Genomic DNA, 5293 nt, shown 5'->3' with positions numbered 1-5293 from the left:
GAAGGCCGCAGGACCGCCCCCGGCCCCTCCCCTCTCTGCTGCCGCCTGAGCTCTCAATCCCCATTGGCACAGGTTACTGCCGCTCAGACTCGGTCTGTACTTCGCTCCCTCTCTCATTGGCCGCAGGACAAAGGCATGACGCTACGATTGGTCCTGCGCCCCGCTATTTCCGTTTGTGAGGGGGTGTTGCCCAAGAGCCGGGCGGAGTTCGATTACGTGCGGTTGTACTGGCCCCTCCGCGCGGCCGGGTCCTCTAGTGATTGGATTCGGACTCTGTCCGGCAAAGGAGAGATTGACGTGACAGAAGGCGGGGAGCGGGCTTGAGAAGGCGGGACTTGCGTTGACTGGGCCAATGGGTGGGGGAAACGCCCCCGCAGGCGTCGTGGACTCGCCGGGCCCGTCCTACTCCCGCCCGCGATTGGGCGGTTGTGTGGGCGAGGGCGAAGAAAGCTGGAGAAGGGAGGGTGTCACTCAGCTGGACTGGGATAGGTGGAGCGTCTCCTGCAATTCCCTGCTGCAGGGAAGGATATGGGAGGGGCAAGAAGGCGTGAGATGTTTACTGCGCAAGCGTCTCTCTGTTCCCCTTTCTCCCTACTCTCCTCCACCCCCGACTCTGACCAAGAATCCCGAGGCAGAGGAAACAGTAATTCTTATCTGATCCCATTAAACAAAGGTTAAAACTGAGGTCAAGAGAGGTTGAATGACTTGCCCAAGTTCACACAGCTAGGAAGTGTCAGCTGGGTTTAAACTATATTTTGGCTTTTAACCACTTTTCAATATACAATGCCTTTTTAAATTTTTTTGCAACCATAACGCCATGATACAGATATCAACTCAAATTGTGACTCCACCAGACTTGCAGCTTCTCAGCAACAGTGGGACCTGGTACTGAAGAGTGCTGATTAAAAGGGAGAAATAGGTGGATCTGTTGTGTTTGACCCGCCCACCATCCTTCGGCGCCCCACAGACCCGCTTTGGTTGACTGGCTTTTGGGAAAGCAAAGCATCCGGAACTGTACCGCCTCGAGCCATTGGGAAATTTGGGGCAAAGGGTACTGGAAGAGTCCATTTCTCACTAAAAGAGCTAAACCCCTCACCACCGTTTTCTAATCTCTGAAGCTTGGTATTCTTGGAATGAGCCTTGAGGGAGTGTCCTGGCTCCTGGGAACGTCCACTCTGAGTCCCGGGGGGGAATGGACTAAGAGCCCACCTTCCAGGGTCAATGGGTCCGTCCATTTGGGTTTTCAGGAAGGGGCTTGGAAAAGTCCATTCTGGATTCTAGGAGGACGGACATTCCTCAGCAGTTTTAGTAACCAAGAGTCCCTTCCTAATAAGGGTTGGCGGGGGGCGGGTGCTGTCTGTCCCTAAGAACGTAGACTGGCACCATTAAAAACAACAACAATTATTAGGACCAGGTGTTGGAAAGAGTCCTTTTTGTGGAAGATATAGGAAGCATCTTAAGGACTTGGAGGAACCTACTCGTGACATGGAAGAAAGTGCTTTCTCCCTGAGGATAACAGCATTACAAAAAATTATATATATATCAGTAGTGGGGTTTGAACTAGTCCGCCTTTAGACGGTTGTGAAGAGAGACGTCCGGAGTCCCAAGAGCAGGAAAGGTCTGCTATAAGGAAATGGGAAAAGCTACTCTCACCTCCTCAGCTCTCCTCCCCTCTCACCAAGCACTTGCAACCCTTCGCCCACTGCCCGCGTGGGACCAGATGGAGTTAACTCTGGGTTTTTGATGTGGGGAGATGGAGGAACTCGGTCCTTTCCCAACCCCCTTCAGAGTCCATACATTAGCCAAAGTTTAATTTTCAGGACCGGGCTAAAGGCAAGGGCATTCTGAATCCTGGGACTGTTTGACCCTGTGCGGGGCAGGAGGGGGGGGTGGGGGGGAGTGTCAGACGTGGCGCCACCTACAGGCGTAGGGGGACTTTACCCCTGAATCAGCAATGCTTACCAATGGAAATACTGTGGGAACCAGAAACATAATTTTCATTTTACTCCAGCGATGTTTAAAGAAAAAGAAAAGGTGAAGCAATTTTTAATAATATATTTTACCTAACCCAATATACCCAAATATAATAATTTCAACACATTTGACATTCTTATCTTTCTGTCTTTGAAATCTGGTGGTTTTCACTTATACCACGTGTTAGTTGAGATTCGCCACATTCAAAGCACTCAGTAGCCATAAGGCTATGACAGTGGCTGTGGCACCTAGACCATTCTGGGGCTTAGGGGGTGGCGCTTGTTCAGTTTTCAGACCGTGAACAGGTCCATGTTTGGGGGTCTAGGTTAGGTTTGGGCAAGTCCTTTTTGGTTTGAAGGCAGAGCATTAAGAGGGAACCACAGAAACCCCTCGAGGAGTTCAAGGGTTGAGCCAATCATAGATCCTAAGGCTTTGACCTGAGCAAATCAACTCTAGGTTTTCTCAACAACAAAACCTGAATTCGCCCCTCCAGCTCCTTTTTCCCATTTCTGCAAGTGGGCCAGAAAAAAACTCCAGAAAAGGAACTAAACAAAACTCCAGAAAAAGAACTGAACAAAATGGATACAAGCAATCTGCCGGATGCAGAGTTCAAAATACTGGTTATAACAATACTCACTGAATTTAGGTGAAGAGCAGAGGAACTTAGAAAGAACATAAACAAAGAGATAGGAAACATAAAGACAGGGAGAGAACATAAAGAAGAAACAGTCAGAAATGAAGCATACATCACTGGGAATCAGCAGTGGAGCACGTGAAGCAGAGGATCAAATCAGAATTGAAAGATAAGGAAGCAGAAAACACCCAATCAGAACAGCAAAAATAAAAAGAGTTAAAAAAAATCAGCATAGTATAAGGAGCCTCTGGGACAACTTCAAGTATACCAACATTCGTATCATCGGGGTGCCAGAAGAAGAGAGAGAGCAAGAAATTGAAAACCCATGTAAAAAAATAACGATGGAAAACTTCTCTAACCTGGTCAAGGAAATAGACACCCCAGTCCAGGAAGAACTGACAGTCCCAAACAAGATGAACCCAAAGAGGCCCACACCAAGACACATCATAATTAACATGGCAGAGGTTAAAGACAAAGAGAGACTCTTAAAAACAGCAAGAGAAAAGCAGTTAGTCGTCTATAAGGGAGCTCCCATAAGACCGTCAGCTGATTTATGAACAGAAAAATTGCAGGCAAGAAAGGATTGGCAAGGAATATTCAAAGTGATGAAAAGAAAGGAACGCCCTGGCTGATGTGGCTCACCTGACTGAAGCGTCATCCCATAAGCTGAAAGCTTGTGGGTTCATTTCCTGGTTGGGGCACATGCCTAAACTGCGGGTTTGATCCTAGTACAATAGGTCCCTGGTTGGGGCACTTATGAGAGGCAAACAATCAATGTTTCTCTCTCACATCAATGTTTCTCTCCCTCTCTCTCTCCTTTCCTTCTGCTTTCTCTAAAATCAATGGGCATGTCCTCAGGTGAGGTGGAGGAGAAGAAGAAGAAGAAAGCAAGGACCTACAACCAAGATTATGCTACCCAGTAAAACTACCATTTAGAACCCTGGCTGGCGTAGCTCAGTGGATTGAGCACGGGCTGGGAACCAAAGTGTCCCAGGTTCAATTCCCAGCTAGGGTACATTCCTGGGTTGCAGGCCATAACCCCCAGCAACCGCACATTGATGTTTCTCTTCTCTCTCTTTCTCTCTCTCTCTCCCTCTCTCTCTCTCTCTCTCCCCACCTCTTCCCTCCCTAAAAATAAATAAATAAAATCTTAAAAAAAAAACCAAAACCCAAAAACTACCATTTAGAATCAAAAGAGCTTCACAGACAAGAAAAAGCTGAAGGATTTCATCACCACCAAACCAGTATTATAAGAAATGTTAGCCCTGGCTGGTGTGGCTCAGTGGATTGAACACCAGCCTGCTAGCCAAAGGGTTGCTGGTTTGATTCCCAGTCTAGGGCACATGCCTGGGTTGTGGGCCAGGTCCCTAGTGGGAGGCACATGGGAGGCAACAACACATAAATGTTTCTCTCCCTCTCTTCTCTCTCTCTTCCCCTCTCTGAAAATAAAAAATAATAATAATATTTTTTGAAAAGAAGAAATGTTAAAGAAGAGTGTGTAATAAGCAATGTTTAAGAAGAAAAAGATAAATATATGAATAATAAATTGGCAATAAATATCTATCTATCAACAACTACTTTAAATGCACCCAGCTCCAACAACGATCAATACAGACCTTTATTGTTTCATCTATAAATCCATGACCCCCTCCATTTAATTTCCCCACCCCCCACTGGATTCTTTTAAGGCAAGCCTGCCTTTATCATTCCTTTTTTTTTTATTTTAATTGTTGTTCAGGTACAGTTTTCTGCCTTTTACCCCCATCCCAGCCCTCCCCACCTCCCTCCTGTTTCCACAACCCCCCTTTTTACTTGTTCCTGCAAACCCTTCCCCTTTTCCCCTGAAATTCCCTCCCCTCTCCCCTCTGGTCACTGTCAGCCTGTCCTCTATTTCAGTATCTTCTCATCACACCATTTTATCCCCATCACCCACTTTCTTCCCCAACATTTTTTTTTATGAAAAGATCTAAATATTCCAAAAGTCAAAATAACATAGAGTGAACACCCACATATGACCTTTCACCTCCGTTCCGCTGTTAACATTTCCTTCCACTTACTCTATTGCATATTTGTCCAGCCGGCCTCCCCTCTCTCCACCCTTCAACCCATTTTGTGTTTGTGATTCATTCAAAGTAAGCTGCAGACATTAGTGTATTTCATCCCTCCTCTGGGTGGAATCACGACCCCTGAAGACGGAGAGGTCCCAACCCCCAGGACCTGTGAATGTGACCTTTACTGGAATATGATCACGTTAAGACGAGGTCATTTGGGTGGGCCCTGACCGATATGACTGTGTCTTTAAAAAGGCGGAGACTTGCCCCAGCTGGTGAGGCTCAGTTGGTTGGAGCAGCATCCTGCAGCCCGAAGGGTCCCTGGTTCCATTTCCAGCCAGGGCATGTGCCCAGGCTGTGGGTTCAACCCCCCAGTGGGGTTGCATGCGAGAAGGCAACCAATCAATGTTTCTCTCTCTCCCTCTCTCTCCCATTCTCTCCTCTGCTTCTTCTCTCTGTAATGAAAAAATGTCCTCGGGTGAGGATAAAAATAAGTAAACAATTAAAAATCAAATAAAATCCTAATGAAATGGGGGAAATGTGGACACAGAGCGAGACAGGGCCGAGAGGAGACAGCACGAAGGCACCGGGGGAAGATGGCCATCTATAAGCCAAGGGGCGCCTGAGGCCACTA

The sequence above is a fragment of the Phyllostomus discolor genome, chromosome 12 (assembly GCF_004126475.2).
Source record: "Phyllostomus discolor isolate MPI-MPIP mPhyDis1 chromosome 12, mPhyDis1.pri.v3, whole genome shotgun sequence".
Lineage (NCBI taxonomy): Eukaryota > Metazoa > Chordata > Mammalia > Chiroptera > Phyllostomidae > Phyllostomus > Phyllostomus discolor.
Note: the sequence above shows the minus strand (reverse complement) of the source record.